Source organism: Vipera berus, assembly GCF_964194415.1.
Source record: "Vipera berus genome assembly, chromosome: 2".
In the NCBI taxonomy this organism is placed as follows: Eukaryota; Metazoa; Chordata; class Lepidosauria; order Squamata; family Viperidae; genus Vipera; species Vipera berus.
In genome coordinates, this window is record NC_138203.1 from 260,849,412 (window position 1) to 260,870,502 (window position 21,091).

Sequence of the window (21,091 nt, forward strand, 5' to 3'; positions counted from 1 at the left end):
CTAGAGTTATTAATTTCAAAATTATTAATATTAATACATTATGTCTGTGGGATTTTATTTATTTATCTTACACAATTGACAAAGCATGATTGCATCTATATTCTTTCCTCAGTTCTTTATGGGGACCACAATTTGCTTCTTGCAACCAGCCTGAGGCATCATAATTTTTCTACCCGCATTACATTTTCTCCTGGAGTGTTGGAAGTTGAATTAACACCTATGGTCAAAGAAATCACCAGTCTTGTCTAAACTGACTGAAATAATTATCCTTGTGCCTCAGAAGAGGACAGAAATGACAGCCCGTTTAGAGGAAGTGTATTATCTGCAGCAAAGAGAGGGCAGATTAAAAATTTCAGTCAAACCCACTTAAAATTTACAGATGTGATTCCTTTCCTCTTATTGGAGATGCAGCTCAGAAGAACATTTTTACCAACTTAAGGGGGAAAAAATAGAAAGCAATTTTGGCACTGTTGCAGAGTTAAGGGCTGAATCAAAGCAAAGGGGGGACATAAAGAACATCACACAGCAACCAGAAAAAACTGCGATGAACAAATGATTTATTTAGTAAGGAGCAAGCTGAAAGGAGAACAATATGGAAAGGCTGTGATAAAGAATTGTAAGAGAAGAAGCAAAGCTATATTAAATAAGAGAAATGCAAAGTATTTGAGAAAGACATTTCATAAAACATGAAAATCATTTTCACAAGGAAACAGGCTGGGGATATAACATTTTATCATTTTGCTGAAGCTCAGGAAATGCTGCACCATCAAAAACTGTGGCTATTAAACCTAAAATGCTGGTTAAATCTCTCATGGGTGTTTTAAAGGTGGTGGTGGTAGTAGAAGCAGGGCTTTTTTTCTCATAGAACGCCCAGAACGGAGTTCCGGCACCTTTTTTGGATGGAACCTTGTAGGGTAGGCAAGGCGGGTTGTATGACATGTGTGAGTTCCGGCACCTTTTTTTTTAATAAAAAAAGCACTGAGTAGAAGTGATAATGATAATAATCAAACACTCTGGAGTGAGATGGATACCTATATCAATTTGATAAGAATGAATGAATGAATGAATGAATGAATGAATGAATGAATGAATGAATGTTTTTACAGTTGATCCTGACAGGGCAGACTGAAAACCCTCACTTCTGAAGAGAATTAATGACTTGTTCCTGGCAGAGAAAGGAGAAATAACACAATGTAGAAGCAGAGAGGCTCATGATATAACTTCCACGCACAGTGCTGTACCAATTTTCTGAGAACCTTATTTTTATATATCAAAGGAGCAATATCAAGGCTGTTTTGCTAAACTGGAAGCAAATGCCTATTTCTGTTCTGTAGATCAGTCACTGTTTAACCTGTCCATCACTGCAAGCGGCAAATTTCATAAATGTCAAATATGAGTTACAACCCTAGGCAAAATTATTAGGAAGTAAGTTTCCTGAATGTAACAGGATATACTCTTTGAGTAATCAAGCTTAGAACTGCATGAGAAGTCCCTGAACAAACCAGTTCTGAAGAAAAGAAGGTTGGTGTGAAAGCAGAATCAACATCAGCAGCTGGAGCCCTGTCAAAAACCATCACCTTCATGGGGTTGAGAGCATGAGGATCACAAAACCTCCTCACCTGACCTCTAACAATCTGGTTGTCAATCCTCCTGACCCTCAGTGTGAGGGTGGCTGAGTGCTCTGTCCCAGTTAGGTAATCCTACAAGCTCCTTGGTTTATAGAAACCCTAGAAGAGACACCAGGAGGAAGATGAAGAGTGAATTTGACTAAGCATGGGCATGAACTGTTTGATCCTATCCTATGATAATAAAAGTGCAGTGCATGCTTGTTTTATCATTCCTATTATTGTCCGGTGACTTTTTTGCCCATGGTCCCTTAGGGAAGACTGATAAGAGAGAAATACTGCCCATTGTGGCCAGTTAACACAACATTTTAATAATAATCATAATAATAATAATAATAATTTTATTTATATACCGCCCTTCTCCCGAAGGACTCAGGGCGGTGAACAGGGCAGATATATAAAAAATACAAAAAATACAAAAGTTAAAAGAAAATTAAACATATGCCCAACTAAAAACAGTAAATACATATATTAAAAATGACAATAAAAACCCAACCCATCCCCCATCAGGCCAGGCTGGCTTGTTCAAATAAGAGTGTCTTCAGATCGTGATGGAAGGAGCGAAGGTCGGGCGCCATCCAGAGCTCAACCGGCAACCGATTCCATAGCTCCGGGGCGCCCACAGAGAAGGACCTCCCCCTGGGGGCCACCAATCGACATTATCTGATCGGTGGCACCCTGAGGAGGCCCTCTCTGTGGGAGCGCACAGGGCGGAGGGAAGTTGATGCCGGCAGCAGGTGCTCCCTAAGATACTCTGGACCCATGCCATGTAGGGCCTTAAACACCATTACCAGTACCTTGAATCTCACCCGGAAGACAACTGGTAACCAATGCAGCTCACGGAGCAGAGGTGTAACATAGGAGTATCAGGAGACTCCCAACACAACTCTCGCGGCTGCATTCTGTACCAGTTGGAGCCTCCGAGTGGTCCTCAAGGGCAGCCCCATGTAGAGAGCGTTGAAGTAGTCCAGACAAGAGGTCATGAGTGCGTGAGTGACCGTACATAGGGAATCCCGGTCTAGATAGGGCCGCAACTGGCGCACCAGGCGAACCTGGGCGAAGGCCCCCCTAGTCACAGCTACTATATGGTCTTCCAGAGTGAGCCGTGAATCTAGGAGGACCCCCAAGTTGCGAGCCCTATCTACAGGGGGTAATAGTTCACCCCCCATGGAAAGAGATGGAATGTTCTGAATATCCCGGGATGCCGGTATGCACAGCCACTCAGTCTTGTCGGGGTTGAGTTGAAGTCTGTTCCTCCCCATCCAGACCCGAACCGCCTCCAGGCAACGGGACATCACATCAAGGGCATCACTGGGGTGGTTTGGGGTCGAAATAAAAAGCTGGGTATCATCGATGATGATTTTGCTGGTAAAGTCATAGATTCATATGTAATCTTTACTCTTCCTAGGTAAAATCTGATGCGTACTTGAAGTGTTAAGAGAATAACAGAGTTGGAAGGGACCTTGGAGTTCTTCTAGTCCAACCCCCTGCTCAGGCAGAAAACCCTTTACTATTTCAGTCAAACAGTGGTCCAATCTCTTCTTTAAAACCTCCAGTGTTGGAGCACTGACAGCTTCTGAAGGCAGGTTGTTCCACTGATTAATTGTTCTAAGTGTAGGAAATTTCTCCTTAGTTCTAGGTTGCTTCTCTCCCAGAGCTACAAGACCAGTTATTCTGACATCTATAGTTACAAAAACCTTTGAAATATTAGTGATGGCCCACCTGAAAACCATCATGGATCTACTGTTAGACCCCTTCTGAGTGAATAGATTTCCAGATGATGTTGTTAATATGGCTCTGCACTACATCCTACAACATCATGAATCTCTAAGGACCTACGCAAGGGTCCTTTTTGTACACTTCAGTTTGGCATTCAATGCCATCATTCCAGATATTCTTCTTACTAAACTAATTCAGCTAGCTGTGCCTGACCACACTTGTAAGTGAATCATAAGCTTTCTAACAGATAGGAAGCAACAGGTGAAGCTAGGCAAAATCACATCAGATACCAGTACAATTAGCACAGGGGGCCCCTAGGCTGTGTACTTTCTCAACTTCTCTGCTCTCTGTATTCCAATGACTGCATCTTAAAGGATCCCTCTGTTAAAGTACTGAAGTTTGCAGATGATGCAATAGTGATTGGTCTCATTTGAGACAACGACGAATCTGCATACAGATCAGAGGTTGAACAACTAGCCTTCTGGTGTGGCCAGAATAATCTTGAACTGAACACACTCAAAACTATTCTACCACCTCATACAAAACTAGACAACACAGTATCAACAGTAGAGAACTTAAAGTTTCTAGATTCTATAATATCTCAAGACTTAAAATGGACACACCTAACATCAAAAATGTCATCAAAAAAGCACAACAAAGAATGTTCTTCCTGTGCCAGCTCAAAAGGCTCAGACTACCCAAGGAGCTGATGATACAATTCTACAAAGGAATTATTGAATCTGTCATTTGCACCTCTATAATTCTCTGGTTTGGCACTGCAACCAAACAAGACAGACACAGACCTCAATGGATCATTAGAACTGCAAACACACACACACACACACACACACACACACACAATTGCTATCAACCTGCCTTCCATTGAGGACCTGTATACTGCACAAGCAAGAAAGAGGGCTGTGAAAATATCTACAGACCCCTCACATCCTGGACATAAACTATTTCAACTTCTTCCCTCAAGATGACACTGTAGGGCATTGCACACCAGAATGACTAGACACAAAGACAATTCCACCCACCATGCCATCACTCTACTAAACAACTAATTCCTACAACACTGTCAAGCTACCTAGTAAGGCTGTATTATTATTATTATTCTCATCTTTCCTATTACCAATCTTCTTATGACTATAACTTTGTTGCTTGTATCTAATGATTTATATTGTTTTATTTAGTATCCTAGTATGATTTATGTTGTTTGCATGTTTAGTATCCTATGACTATCACTAAGTGTTGTATCTTATGATTTATGATGAATGTATTTTTATGTTGATTATGATCATGATTTATCACCTGTTGCTTGTATGTACACTGAGAACTTACGCACTGGAGACAAATTCCTTGTGTGTCCAATCACACTTGGCCAATTAAGAAGTCTATTCTATTTCTATTTCTGAGGGATCTTGGAGTCCTAGTGGACAATCACTTAAATATGAGCCAGCAGTGTGCTGCAGCTGCCAAAAAAGCCAACACAGTGCTAGGCTGCATTAACTGAGGGATAGAATCAAGATCATGTGAAATCTTAATACCACTTTATAATGCCTTGGTAAGGCCACACTTGGAATACTGCATCCAGTTTTAGTCACCATGATGTAGTTGAAGTCCACAAGTCATAAAAGAGACAAGTTTGAAGACCCAATCAATCCATTTATTGATTTGAGTGTGAAGAGCTTTATCCTTTGGCAGGATTTGAAATAAGCAATCCCGCCAAAGAGGCCAATGATAAAAACACTTTTCAAGTCACGAGAGGCAAGCATGGTCATTCATCTATGATATCCTGAGGAGTGAGACTGTTACTGTTATGCATTTCTGTGGTCAGAATATAACCATATTTAATGCAGTATATTCCTTTAAGTGCCTGATTAAAATCTTTTGTAAGTGATTTTAAGTTAATTGGGGGGACCTGGCTATTGTGTTTTCTTCTTTTTCCTTGCTTCAGTTGGTGTGAATTTTAATTATCTTTAAGCAGGATTCCCTTTGGATTTGTTAATGTACTTGGCACCTCATTCTGGTTTAAAGGGCAATATAAAAATATTGCTAATAGTGTGAATCTGCTCTGAAAAAGGCTGTTAAGAAAATAACTTTTAAAGACTGAAAATTAAAATTTGGTCTCAGATTTCAAAATTAAAGAAGACGAAGGAAGAGGAGGAAAATTATTATTATCTCTTCATAACAATGTGAAGTCACAGCTGCTGGTTATTTAGCTGGTGTTGACCTCCACACCCATCAAGTTCTTCTCAAGAACCTAGGATGTCATAATATATCAGCATAGTATGTATGCAGATCCAAGCAAATGTGGCCATTTGCAACTGTCAGACAGAAATTGTTAGAACTGTTACAGATGGTATGGAGCATTTGCTGCTGGTCAGAATAGACGCTCCCAGTCCAGAAGAAGTGTGATGACTCCCCAGATGCTTCCCCAGATACTTCTCCAGATGTCAGCTCAGAGGATGATGAACCAGTACTAGGCATATCAGGAGGGGAGTTGGTCAAGCACCCATCTGAGAGGGATTTGTGTTGTAGCACAGCTACAACAGGACAGGCCCAAGGCTTCAGGTGGGGAAAGCACACAGCTGCATCCAATCAGCATTGAGGAAGAGGAACTGCCTTCTGCACCTGATCCAAGAACCCATAGGGCAGAGAAAAGGCAGGAGCAGCAACGATCAGCCAGATCGGCACCTTTGCCCTTCTTGATGGACTGCACCGGCAGCTGGCTATTTAGCATAGCAGACAGATGGAGGCGATGCTGGGAACAACGGGTTTGTTTTCTTGTCTTGAAGTTTGGATCGTGTCTCTTCAGCTGTTTCCTTTGCCTTGCTTTGGCTTACCTCTGCCTGTGCGATTGCCTTTGTCTTCGAACTTGCCTTGCCTTGGGAACATGCTTTGGCCTAGTGGACTGGACTTGCCTTTGCTTTGAGGACTATAGCTGGCTTCATTTGAGTACCCTGTGGAACTCATTGGGGTTGAGCTGGTGCCAGAACAAGAATTTCTGGGGAATACCAATACTCAGAAGCCTTAATAAAGACTCCTTACACCCATGGTGTGTGTGTGTGCATGAGTGGGACAGCACAAGAACATCCAATATGTTATATGGCAGTTTCCTATCAACTTAATAGGGTGGGTTTTTTTAACTCGGCCTCCAATCTGCATCTTCCCTTAATAAAAAGGCATCCAGCTCCCTGCTCTGTAGTAGTAGACCTACCAAAAGCCTTGGTGCAGCAGTGGGCTAATGCCTCCTTAAGTAACACCAGCTGCCTGCAATTAGTGCAGGTTCACATCCCACAAGGCTCAAGGTTGACTCAGCCTTCCATCCTTCCGAGGTAGGTAAAATGAGGACCCAGATTGTTGGGGGCAATTAAGCTGACTTTGTAATAATGCCACTTGGGGTGTGTGTGAAAGCCCTAATAAGCAGGCATATGCATAGAATGAAGGCTACTGCTAAGCTTGTAAGCCGCCCTGAGTCTTCGGAGAAGGGCGGGATATAAATGGAATTAAAAAAAATGCCCACTATAAAGCTCCAGATATCTAGGACTCCTCTGCTGAAAAACTGCTGGGGGAAAATATCAGCATCCCAAGATTTCCTTTCCAAGATGCTTGTTGAGAAATCAGATATCATTAATTTGGAACAGAAACTCAGCTGGATCAGACATTTTAACATGGTATTTATTTTCTTTAAAAATGAGCTTTTAAATTGTGCTAGCTGCTGGGCTTGTTTGTTGTTGCCTTCAGAAGCCTTCATTTTGCATAAACTCTATAAACACCTGTCAGATGAGCATCGGGAAAAGGTTTGGAAGAGCCATTAGTCCCGAGTGTTGGACAGGCTAGCAAACTTATTTTACTAGCTGAAGTCTATTAATGTCTTATTAGGGTTTCTTATATGTGTCTACTAATAAGAATAACCTTGGGGAGCAAGAGCAATTTATCCCCACCTCTAGCTTACACAACTTGTCATTGTCAGTATTGTTTGCTAACCCCCTTGGATTCCTTTTTCAGCTCAGTAGAGGTGTCCTCATCTCAAATACATTATTTCAACTTGACAGAATCTAAACAGAGCAATTACACAGCCCGATGTAGACGGAAAAGGTTGATAACTAAAGCTAAATCCTGCATTGTCATTCTAATGCACTCGGCTAAAGCCTGGACTTGGGAGAAATGGGAGGAAGACAAGGCAGCAGGGTCAGTGAATGAACAGATCTGTTAAGCTTATGAAAGCAAAGTTAGCCAAGAAAGTAAGAAAAAGAAAAAGGGAGGATGTTGCTGGAAATGATGCAGGCATTACAGAGAAGCGCTAAAAAATGCACTGCTTTCATGTGACTGCAATGATGTGGACAGCTCATGGATCATAGATCATACTGGCTTCAAACACCCTTTCTGGGTAGCCCCCACTCAAATCGTCATACCAAAGTTAGAAAGCACAAGTGCATTTTCTAGCTTATTAAAGCCAGTTTGGTCTAGTGGTTAAGGCACCAGGCTACAAACTAGGACACTGTGAGTTCAAATTTCACCTTAGCCATGAAAAGCCAGCTAGGTGACCTTGGGCCAGTCACTCTCGCTCAGTCCAAGCCACCTCACAGGATGGCTGTTGTGGGAAAAATAAGAAAAGAAAGCTATGTTCACCGCTTTGAGTTGTTTGTAAAAAAATAATAATAAAGGGACACATATAAATAAAATAAATAAATTTAGTAAACAAAACAAAAAGGGTGTAAACCATAAGGTGAAGTTTCTTTCTTGTCAAACATGGTGTCTGCTGATAAACTATCCATCTCTCTCTCTTTCTCTTTCTCTCTTTCTCTGTCTCTCTCTCTCTCTGTCTCTCTCAAAATCTCTCTCTTCTATCTATCTATCTATCTATCTATCTATCTATCTATCTATCTATCTATCTATCCATCTACCTGTACCTATCCATCATCTTTTTTATCCCATTGTTGTGATTCAGGGTCAGCCTGTGGGTTCGGCAGTTGGGTCGGACGACTCAGAGGAGGAGGGGGGTGTTGAAGACCTTGCTGAGGGGGCTGAAGATCTTGCTGATGATAGCCCTCAGCCAGGCCCCTCCCACTTGGTCACCACGGAGACCCAGCTGTGTGAGCCTGACAGTGTGGATGAAGATGACCCACAGCTGGCCCTGTTCAAGGACGCCCGACGCAGGAGGCAGTCAATTAGGAGTAAACAGAGGAAGGCAATGGGGCTTCTCGGAAGGAGGCAGAGAGAAGCCACGCCCTGAACTCTATATAAGGGGAATGTCTGGGAGGGCTGGTTTGCTGAAGGCAACCGCTCGGATGGTTCATGTTTCTTAAAGCTCCTGTTTCTTGGTTCGTGTCTTGTTTGTTTTTGTAGCTATAAATTTGGCAGGCGTAGTTCCAGCCTCTTGCCGTTTGTGGAGGGGTTGTCCCTGCCTTTTCTGCAGGGCTGGTAGCAGGCTGGTACAGAACACCCATGCACTTAAAAAAAACTCTGTATGGCTCACACAAATATATATATACTAAAACAATAAATGAAAAATAGAACATATACTATATATAATCCTATATCTTAAAATTTAACAAATATGCTAGAGTTCAAATATAAACCCATACTGGATATTGCTCAAATTTTAAAGGCATGTTGACCAAGCCAGCTCTTTATAGCTTTCCTAAAAATTAACAGCTTTGATTAAACCATGGAAAAAATGCTGGAATTCAACAGGAGAGGGTATAGGAAGGAACATTGTCCTCAAGTTACAAATGTCAATCAACTAATTGAAATGGCTTCATTATAATATATAATAAATTATTTATTTATGTTGTGTCAAATATCTGGATACCTTTTACCAAGTTCACAGCATTATCTTCCCTTTGTTCTTAAAAGCCTAACATTCTATCATCATTTTTCCTTAATTTTGAAAGCTTGATTCTTTGGAACAAACCAGCTAGGCTCTAAACTGCCCACCGGTATTTTCAAACAGTAATGCTGAAACACCAAAAACCATTAATTTATTCTTTATTGTTGTTTTCCCTCTTTTAAAAAACCTGCTTTCAACTCTAAGTAAGGAGTTGCAGACTTACAGCCAATTCCTGCAATCGAGAACCTTATAATCAAGGTGGAGTAAAAATTGATAATACATGTGGTTAAGAACTACAGTATAAGGAATATAAATGTCCATGGGGGAAAAATATGGTGTATGTAATGTATTAGCCTTATATGCTGTAAATGCTTCCTTATGTTGCACTCTTCGCTAATGGCTGAATTCACGTGTATGTTTTGTAATGGTTGCTGGGCTGGCCTAGACTGGCTGTCTCCAGATGGTTAAGTAAGTTTTGGGTGGGAAACTGCTGCTTTAAATCTATTGGTCACCGCCTATCAGCCAACCATATAAATAGCTGCACAGCAGCTCCTAGTTTGCTTCTGTTATGTTCTAACCTTCAATAAAGCCTGTTGCTGTTTGAATCTTCTGTCTTGCTCAATGCCTGCAAGAACCGAATACACAACATTGGCAATGAGGATGGGATGTGCTGCTTCTTCATAAGAGCCTGAAATAACTAGGGGATAAGGCCAGCACAGAGCCTGGCAAGAACTACATTCCCCCCCTTGGTCTGCCTAGCAAGCCACGTTGGAGACCACCTTGCCCTGAGGATACATCCCAGGGCCTACACAGAAGCCAGCAGCACAAGGCAATGAGCGACACAAGCTGCAAATAATACACCCCATGGCGAAGGTCGGAAAGCTTGAAGAGTTCGACGTGATGCACCCAGAGAGATGGTCATGCTACGTTTCCCACGTAGAGAACTACCTGTGTGCCAATCAAGTCAGTGCAGATGGGCTGAAGGCCACGACCCTCCTCTGCATGTGTGGCCCAGCCACCTTCGATATTGCTGAGAACTTGGTCACCCCGGCATTACTGGAAACGGTCACCTATGCTGATTTAAAGAAAAAACTATGCAACCACTTCGAGCTGAAGCTATCCATGATAGCATGGAGGCATGACTTCGAACAATGCAAACAACCTGGTGAGTTGGCAATAGAATTCATCACAATGCTTCGTCAAGCATCGTGACTCTGCAATTTCTCTGACTTAGAAGAGAGACTAAGAGACCGCTTAGTCTGTGGACTCAGGAACAGAGAGCTCCAACAAAAACTCTTTACTAAGGAGACTCTCTCTCTTCAAGGAGACATGGCAGACAAAGCTACCGGAGGGACCGTGAAGGCATTGCGCCCTCCAAAAGTGCACCAAACACAGAAACCATCCACCATGAGGATGCAGAATGGTTGGAAGAAACCGAATCCAACCACAAAGATGACCAGATTCAGAGACACCAAGAAAGGGGACCAAGGCCATCTGACAAGGCAGTTCTGTTCCCCAGGTGCTTGGGCTGCAGAGACCGCCATCAACGTGTGGATTTTCATTTCAGAACAGCCACGTGCTGGGCATGTGGGAAACCAGGCCACATTGATGCTGTCTATTGAGGTCACCAGAGGGACCACCAGCTGGACAAGCCATTTAGGAGAGGTACCAGGGCTCTGGGGCAACACCGAGTAGGGTTCTGCTCCAGCTGCTGGAGCGTTTTTCGCACTGATGCCCACCGACCTCTTAAACAGAAGTTGTGACTGCAGGTTGAACTTCAAGGAGTTCCATGTAAAATGGAACTGGACACAGGTTCAGCTGTGTCCATCATCTCCATTGGAACCTTTCAGCATATTTGCAGCTGTAGCAACAGATGGGTCAAGCTTTGACCATCTGACATTTTACTCTCCGACTTCCAGAACTCCAGAGTGGCGGTCAAGGGTGAAGCCACTTGCGGTGAAATTCAAGTGGTTTTCAGGCCCACTAGATGTTATTGTGGTAGATGGCCTCATAGGGCTCGATTGGTTTGATGCGTTAGGCATACAAGTAACCGGCATTCACCAGACACAAACGACAGAATTGTCTGCTGTCTGCAAGGAATTCGCAGATCTTTTATGGCCCAAGTTTGGGAGAGTACAAAGGCCCTCCGACAGCATTCAAACTTGATCCCCTTGTAGCACCAATCCAGGTTAAGCCACGCCGTGTGCCATTTGCATTTAAAGCATAAAATTGATGCAGAGCTGGACAAACTTGTCAGTCAGGGGTTTTTTCATCCCGTAGACAGTGGGGAGTGGGAGACCCCCATTGTAATGCCACTCAAGGCCAACAGAGAGGTACCAATATGTGCTGATTACAAGTGTGCCATTAACCGGGCACTACAGTAGCACGCGTACCCTGTCCCAGTCGTCAGCCATATTCTGGCGTCATTGCAAGGAGGCCATGTGTTTGCTAAATTAGATTTAGTGCAGGACTATCAACAGCTGCTGGTGGATGAGGCCACAGCAGCCGCCCAAATGATTGTTACACATAGGGGGGCCTTCAAGGTCAAGCGCCTTCAATTCAAGGTGAGTGTAGCCCAGGGATTTTTCAAGGAATCATGGAGCATGTGCTCAAGGGGATTCTGGGGGTCTGCCCATACTTCAATGATGTACTCATCACTTGGGAGTCCACAGAAGTTCTGGCAGAGCGGCTCAGGGCTGTCCTTCAGCGGTTCCGCACTGTGGGACTTAGATTAAAGAAAGACAAAAACAAAATTGGGGTTCAGTCTACAGAATTCCTTGGGTTTCAAATCAGTGCTGAGGGCATCCATCCTGCAGAGTCAAAGCTGAAAGAGATTCAGCTGGCACCAAGCCCTAGGCCCAAGGGGGAGCTTCAAGCCATCTTGGGCCTTCTAAACTTTTATCATGCATTCCTCCCAAACAAGGCCGCAGTGACAGAGCCATTGCACTGGCTCTTAGACAAAAACACTCAATGCCAGTGAACAAAGATCCACGAAAGGAGTTTCCAGGCAGTCAAAGCACTGTTATCTTCGAACTCGGTGCTCACAGACTTTAACAAACAGCTGACAGTTTGCATCGCATATGAAGCGTCCCCATACATGGTTGGGGCTGTGCTGAGCCACTTGTCGGCTGATGGGAAACAGTCTCCCATCACATACGTATTATTTGAGGACCTTGTCCTCAGTGGAGCACAATTATGCGCAAATTGACAAAGAGGCCTTGGCCATCATGGCCAGGGTTAAAAAGTTCCATGACTATTTGTATGGGAGGCAGTTCACAGTCTTTACTGACCACAGGCCCTTGCTACACTTGTTCACAATGAACAAGCAGACACCTCAAATTCTGTTGCCACGAATGTTGAGGTGGTCTAAATTTTTTTTGGCCTACAACTATAGGCTGATTCACAAACCTGGCAAAGAAATGGGCCACACAGATGGCCTTAGCAGATTGCCCTTGCCGCACTTGGAGCCAGATTCAGCTCCAGCTGCACGCATTTTAGCCATACAGGATTTGCCTGAGTTTCCTCTGCATGCAGGAGACGTTGCTGCAGAAACAGCAGCCAACAAAACCCTAAGTTGCATGTTGGCATGGATTCACACAGGATGGCTGGAAAATAGCAGGGGGACCCGAGTTCCACAATTTCTTCATACGGAAAAATGAGCTTTCAGCTCATAAGCGGTAAATATTTTGGTTATTTTGGTATTTATGGCCCTGTTCACCACCCTGAGTCCTTCGGGAGAAGGGCGGTATACAAATTAAATTAAAAAAATCCTTTCGGGCAGTAGGGTCATAGTCCCCCAGCTCACTCAGGCTCAGGGTTCTCCAGTCTCTGCACAAAGGCCATCCGGGCATCATCCGGATGAAGGCACTGGCAAGGAGCTACCTCTGGTGGCCAGGGCTAGATAAAGCTATTGAGGCCCAAGTACACGGGTGTTACACATGTCAACAATCCAGACCGGAGATACCGCAGGCCCCTGTCCACTAATGGGAGGAAACACACACATCATGGTCAAGAATCCACATAGATTTTGCTGGGCCCTTTCAGGGACAGTTGCTTTTAATAGTGGTTGATAACCACTCTAAATGGTTGGAGGTGGTTCCAATTCCCAATATGACTACTGCAAGGACCATCCAGGTGTTGCAGTCACTTTTTGCAACACATGGGCTTCCAGACATCATAGTCTCCGACAATGGAGCCCAGTTCACCGCAGCAGAATTCCAAGCCTTTCTCAGGGCCAACCTCATAAGGCACGCCACGTCAGCTCCCTTTCACCCATCATCGAATGGGCAGGCAGAATGCATGGTTTGTACAACCAAAGAATCTCTCAAATGCATTACCACAGGGGATTGGCACCACAGGCTGGCCAATTTTCTATTATGCCAGTACAACAACACCTTACACAGCCACAGGCAACAGCCCCACAGAGCTTTGCTCGGGCAAGAGGCTAATCACTAAACTGGATAGGCTGCACCCTGACAGAGTAGCCTCAGACATGGCATGTCTGAAGGCACCAAGGAACGTACAAGTGGGGGACTAGGTTTGGACCCAGAATTACAGGCAAGGGGCTTTGTGAGTGGCAGCGAAGGTTGTTAAGGTGTTAGGAGCACTCTCCTATGAGGTGGTCGTGGAAGATGGGTGAATCATTCACCGACATATTGATCAGTTGCGCCAATGGCTAGCAGAGCAGTCGCTGGCTCAGGACTTCCAAGAGGGACAGACATTGAGTCCACAAGCCAGTATTCCTGCAAAGCAGTTTGCATGCACTGAAAGATCTCTTGCATAAGAAAACAGGAATGGGGCCATAAAAGCACTTCCCCCAGAGACACAGGCTGTACCACAGGAGCCAGACAGTCATCCAACAACCAGTAGCAGTCCTGCCAATTTCGCGGCACAATTGGACATTGGTTGGGGATGACCAGGACAGGCCAGCCAAAGGGACTTGAGTCGTTTTGACTCCACCAAACCACAGAGCCCGGGTCTACCTAGCACGGCAGGCAAGCAGGCAGACGGGGAGTCCCCGGAAACCCCTTGATGCTCCAAACGAGTGCGAATACCCCCCCAAGTACCTAAAAGATTTTGTAACCAAATGAATGTGTGTGCTATCCAGGGGGAAGGGGTGTAATGTATTAGCCTTATATGCTGTAAGTGCTTGCTTATGTTGCACTCTTCACTAATGGCTGAATTCACATGTATGTTTTGTAATGGTTGATCTGTCCCCACACTCCTGGCCTTCCTGAAGAGCCTGTAGAAGAAGAAGAGACTGTGTCATCAGTTTGAAGTCATTGTGTTTTCACAAAAGGCGTAAGTCCAGCATCCTGTGAATTCCGTTGGCCCTTATGAAGGACCAATTTAGCTTTGACCGTTAGTTGACTAGATTCTTTTTTTTTTTTTTTTATTGAAAAGTTTTAAAATACAATTTTCCTTTAAAAAAACCCCCTTCCCCCTCCCTCCTCCCCCCCTACCTCCCCTCCTCCCCCCTCCCTCCTCCCCCCCCTACCTCCCCCCCTCCCCCCCCTACTTCCCAGAGCTGAATACAAGGTATATATATATAAAAAAAAGCAAACCTAAGCAACCATATACTAACAACTATAAATTCTAAAATCCATCACTCTCTAGCTTATATAGGATAAAACAAACCTTAACAATATTAAATATATATATAAAAAAAAAAAAACTAGAATATGAAAAGGACACTCTCTAGCTTATATAGAATGGAACAAACCTTAATAGTATTAAACATATATTAAAGACAAAAAAAAAAAAAAAAGGAAAAAGAAGAAAAAAAAAAAAACCCTTCTCAACCCTATACTTATCCTAAATAAACTCCATCCATTTTATCCATTCCATGATATAACATTCTTACAAATAATTTTCCAAATTAACCAAGGATCCCAAATCAAAAAAACTTTAAAGTCAACTCTTCTGTAATCGACCGTTCCTCTTCCAGTACCACATCTATAATTATTCCAAACACAACAAAAAAGAAAAAAGAAGAAAAAAAAAAAAAAGATTGCAAACAAAACTTGAACTTTAATCCAAAAAAGCTCAGCCTTTCCACAAAACCACCAAATATAAAAATATATTGCGCCTACACCCAAATCTTTTCCCCCCTCCCCTGCTTGACTACTTGACTATATCGTAAAAGTTCCAAAGACTTCTGCGATTCCTGCTACTTTCTCTTCTTAGATCGTTTTGCAGCAGCACGCGTCACCCTCTGTTTTATAGATTCATCCGACGAGGTTATATCTTGATCTCCTCCAACACCGTTGTCTTCTATCTGACCATCTTCGGCCTCTTGATACGCTCCTTCTCCAGATCCCTTTCCAGCTTCCAAAAGTGTTAATGGCGTTGCATTTAAAACATTATTGTAGAAATCACGCGCTTGCATCACAGTAATCAAACGGTACTTTTTACCTTCGTGCGTCACCATCAACCCCACTGGGATCTCCCATCTGAACCTTATATCTCGCTGCTTGAGCTCTTGCACAAGAAATGTAAAATCCTTCCTTCTCCTTAGAATCTTTGGAGGAATTTCTTTTAAGACCAAAACTTCTTGATTAGCAATCATAACTTTAGTATCATAAGCAGCTTGTATAACTTCATCTCTAGTTTCCCTTTTTGCAAAATATACCACCACATCTCTAGGCAACTTCCTCTGTCTGGCAATCCATGAATTCACACGAAACACTTTGTCCATGCCTCCTTTTATTTCAGATGCTGGCTGTTTCAACACTATTTCAAAAGCCTCAGAAACCAGCTGCTTTAGATCTTCCTTAGTATTCTCCTTTAAGCCTCTAATTCTAATGGCAAACTGCATCTGGAAATATTGAGCAAGACACAGTTCCTTTTCCATTTTATTTTCATTCTCCAATACTTTTGCTTCTAATATAGCATTCTTTTGAGTCAAGTCTTCTAGCTTTCCCTCCAATTCTTCCACACACCGAGCCACTTTACACACTGAAGTCAAGATGTCTACCCTCATTGCTTTAAGCTTCTGTTCCATCCTCTCCTCCATTCTCTCCTCCAATTTCTCCAATTTCTCCTCCATCTGTGCAAATCTAATATTAATTGATTCCAAAATTACCTGGGTATGTTTTTCAAGAGCATCTTGTAAGTCCTTTGATGTCAATACATCAGGAGGATGCAGCGCCTGCAATAATGATTGTTGCACGGGAGAAGTTCCAGCACTCCGAAGAGTTTTAGGGGGTGGTTTAGCCGCCATCTTTTACCAAATATGACGCACTTTCACTTCAGATTTGTAATCCAAAAAAGTCCATCAAGCTGGAGAGTAAAACATAGTAATCCTCTTTACCATTTCCTCTTGTATCGCTCTGCCTGCTCCTTTAAATCATAGTCATTCCTTCAGGCAGGGGTGGTCGCAGACGGCTGGCTCTGCTCCAAGAAGTCAGGAGCAGAGGCGACGGCCAGCTGGGAGCAGCCCAGGCTACGGGGGAGTTCAATCCTTCAGCCGCCCAAGCCATAAGCTCAGGCGGCCCTGGAGAACTCTACCCCTACCTGGGAGCTCGCCCCCTCCTCTTCTCCCGAGGAGGGGGCTTCGGATTCGCCCGAACAGCTGATCGGCGCTGTTTCGGGCGAAAAAAACAACAGCTGAGCCGCGGGCAGCCCGGGAAGGCTCCCTTCGTCGCCGCGGAGCCACCGGAAGTCTCCAGTTGACTAGATTCTTGTATTAGAGGTAGCAATAATAAACTTTTGTCTGCTTTGAACTCTCAACAAATGTTATTTGCACTTGACAGAACCTGAAAACCTGACTCTGCAGCTTGGCCTGTTGCCCAGACAGGGACCTGCCACCTTAAGGATGGGTAGAAAAGGTCACCACCCCCAGATTGTCCATCATCTTGGGGTTTTTTTTTAGCTTTTCTATTCAATTCTTTTAATTTTAAACCTAGTACTTTTTTATTTTTTATTATATTGAAAGTCACCTGGAGATGCTGTATCAGTAAGACAGGTGGCATCAAAAATAGATATCTAAACAGACAAACAATGATGCATTTTTTGAGAAAGCTGAAGGGGCAAGATGATAATATTCTTGGCACTTAAGGCTATGCTGTATGATGCAGGTTATATTGTTTGCGGCAAACCACTCTTTTATCACTGCGAAGAAAACTGCATCAATGCATCTTCAGGAGTTGATCTCAACTTTTTATTTCGTAAATGTCATAATTAATAGTATGTACTCCTTCATATAAACAGGGAAGCGATTATAGGCTGCAACAAAGGAAGTAAGTCACACTACTTAGGAGGGCCATCTATAACTGTTATAGAAATCTAATGCAACATAGGAAGAGACTGCAGATATCCAAATGTAATGTAAGGATTAGCAGAGTAGCATTTTTTTAGATGGATTCTACATTTCCATAATAGCTGATATTGAAACGTATGAGTAGAACACCGCTTTGTGTTCTCTTTGAATTACAAGTAACTTTGAGAGTACAAAGGATCTCGAAATGTTGTACATTTTTAATTAGAAGTGGGAAACCTCTTTGCATTCTGAAACTTACTTTAAAAAAGTAAGGAGCAGGAGGGATGGTGCCAAAAGAGATTAGAGTAGTGACTTTCAGAATACTTAACACACCTTTTGATTTTTTTTTTCCTTTTGGATTATTTTGTCTTCTTTTTCCCCATGGCAGAAATCAGCAGGAACTGATGCTAGTAGCATTTGGCCAACAGCTGCCAAATTTCTGCATGGTACCCCTGGGTGTGTGGGGGATTGAAAAATGGGAATATAAAACCTCAGATGTTCACTCCTGTTCCTTTCCCATCATCATTTTCATGTATTGTCTCAAGAAATGTGATCCCAGGCCACTCAGATATGTAGGAAGAGAAAGAACAGAAGGTTGTGGATCAAAGTACAAATTGTTATTCTCATTGTTCAGGAGAACAATTACTAAAATCCATTTGCCGGTAAATGTGCCTTGTCTTGTAAATGACTGGGTCATTAGCCTTAACAATGTGAGCAGGTTGTCACTATCCAATTCAATTAAACAACTGACCAGAGTATGTCTTAAGAAAATATTCTATCCCCCCCCAAAAAAAGGACTCTATAATAATACCATCACATTTGTGAATATTGCATTCAGCCATATTTCAATTCTACATATAGAAATAAGGGAATAAAGGTAATCTATACTATATTCAAAGTAGAGAGATGCAGACATATCCCCAAAAGAGGGAGATAAGCAGAAATTGGTGAGATGTGAGAAAAATGAAATGGAATATATCCACCACATCAGTAATACATGTGCTAATTCCCTGGCTCTTTGAGGGAAAAGAAGATGATAACACATAAATTATTATGCTGGCTGGGAGCCGTGCATTTCAGAGTAATTTGTTTGAAAGGATAAAACATGATTTAATTTTCTCTATACATTGACACTGTGGTATCTAAGATCTTAGCCAGATTACCGTATGCCAGAAACAGAGAAGGAAATATCAAGATATCCATGCCAGACATGGCTATAGAGAGCAAATGAAAATATTGTAATGGTATGAAGTAAAGCAGGTGAGAATGAACAGAAGAGTGGAAGGAGGCCCAATGAATACCCTAAATGAAATGTAAAATTCCTTCATCACAATTTCATTTTGAGTTTGAATAAACGTCCCCAATGCAGCATTGTCCATCATGTTGACTGAGAGGAATAGCCCAAAGTTTCTAGAGCGCATCAAGTTGGGCAAATCAGAATTTGACTTATTTATTCTAACCCAAACCATTGTGGCTTGGCAGCCTAGCTGGGGGAAACAGGGGAACAGGGCCACATGAGTTGCGACTTGCACAAGTTGAGCTGCACACCTGTGTGCACGCACACCAGCCCTCCACTCACACAAGTTGAGTTGTGCGTGCATGCACACCATCCCACTGCTCAAGTGGTCTGGTTCTGAATAGGCCACAGCCTGGTAATGGGCCAAGTGTTGGGGACCCCTGTTCTAGATCTGCAATTTTTACTCATTCTTGAAACAGAAGATCCCAATATCAAATGCCCATAGTTCATTCTTTCTCCCTGTCTTCCCACTCTTATTTTTTATTTCTTCAGTGATGGTGTCATTCTTCTTGATCCTTTCAGATAGATGCCAGTAACATGGCCTTATTCATACCATATTTTTTGGTCCCTCACAAGAATCGGTTGTGGATCTGTCAAGTCCAAGCCCAGAAATGACACAGCAAAATCCAATCAAGTTCAATCCTTTATGTGCTTACTCCTAAAGGGCAGAATCTTGCTAGAGTAAAGCTACCACTTTCTAAGCTACTAAATATATCCTGGGAAATATAAGGACCGGTTGCTGGAATTGGGTATGTCTACTTTAATGAAGAGAAGGATGAGGGGTGACATGATAGCAGTATTCCGATATCTCAGGGGTTGCCACAAAGAAGAAAGAGTCAAGCTATTCTCCAAAGCACCTGAAGGCAGGACAAGAAGCAACAGATGGAAACTAACCAAAGAGAGAAGCAACCTAGAACTAAGGAGAAACCTCCTGACAATGAGAACAATTAATCAATGGAACAGCCTGCCTCCAGAAGCCATGAATGTTCCAACACTGGAGATTTTTAAGAAGAGACTGGACAGCCATTTGTCTGAAGAGTTATAGGTGGCTACCCTGAACCTCTTTCTTCTTCTCCAATCTAGATCAGGATTCCAGGGTCTCTTTATCTGGATCTCTCTGTATGTTGCCCAAGCTCTCCCCCACTGCTTCAATGGGTGCACATTCCATCACAATCTATTTTCATAAATGCCTACCTGCATTGTTCTGTCTCCAGTCCAGCAGTGTTGGGTCAAAGGTTCTTTTGGATTTTGGAAGCACTGATCACATAGTATGAGTAGCCAAAATGTGATTCAAAGGCAGTATATGAAAGTTCATAATAACATAGCATGAGAAAACAATCAAAGAATATTCAAGAGTACTAAAGAATTCAATAAGACAAAGAAAGACCTTATGCCATTTCTTCCACTCAAGGACCTCCAGAGAGATGATGGACCATTTTCAAGTCATCAAACACATAACACTTTCCCAGTCAGGTCTGCCTCAGAGTTCCACCCCATGAGTTTTTAAAAAATTAATTTAGATAGCCTCTGAAACACGATTAAATGCACCTGAATTCTGTAAGGAGTAGGGAGGTCAAATCTATCTTATCTTGGAATGCTGTTGCCCTTCTGCCATGCATGAGACCTTCAAGGCTAAGGAATCTTTGTATGGTATAGGAAAGAAAGAGGCCATCTCAAAGTCAAGGAATATCTGTATCTCATGGTTACTTGAAGATGAAAAAGATCATCCTACCTACGCTATGCAAGCATCTCACCAAGGACAAGGCAGACCAAAGTATAACCCAAATACTAAAATAACTAAAATAAATGCTTGCTTCATTCTGCAGTACTGAACTGTTTCATAAAATATAAAGTTTTATGTTCCAGGCAACTAAGATAACTACTTTACCTACCACCAGTAGGTAGTTTTACATTTTTAAAGGTAAAAAAGATAAAGGTTTCCCTGTCCTGTCATGTCCAACTCTAGTATGTGGTGCTCGTCTCTGTTTCTTGGCTGAGGGAGCCAGTGTTGTCCGAAGACATTTTATATGGTCCTGTGGCCAGCATGGCTATATGGAGAAGATGCACAGAATGCTGTTAGCTTCCGACCAAAGTGGTACCTATTTATCTACTCACATTTGTCTGCTTTCAAACTGCTAGGTGAGCAAGAGCTGGGGCAAGAATGGGAGCTCACCCTGTTATGTGGCACTCAGGTCTTGAACCTGGAGACAAGCTCAGCATCTTTAACTGCTGAGTCACTGCACTCATGACCAGGTAAGTACCAGCTAACTAATCATCATTTCCCCTTGCCAGTCTTCCAGTAAAATTACCAGCTCTATGCTGTCTGAAAGAAGCAATTAGCTGTGTAAATC

The 21,091-nt window shown here is 42.8% G+C and overlaps 1 protein-coding gene across 1 annotated transcript in view; it reads right to left on the bottom strand.

The window, feature by feature from the left end:
* Window positions 1-14,584: 14,584 nt before the first annotated feature.
* LOC308661137 (uncharacterized protein) overlaps window positions 14,585-21,091 on the bottom strand; it is a 69,186-nt gene continuing 62,679 nt past the window's right edge. Inside the window, exon 2 of the mRNA XM_081315926.1 lies at window positions 14,585-15,088. The gene's annotated coding sequence lies outside the window, so the exon portion shown is untranslated. The remainder of the gene's footprint in view (window positions 15,089-21,091) is intronic.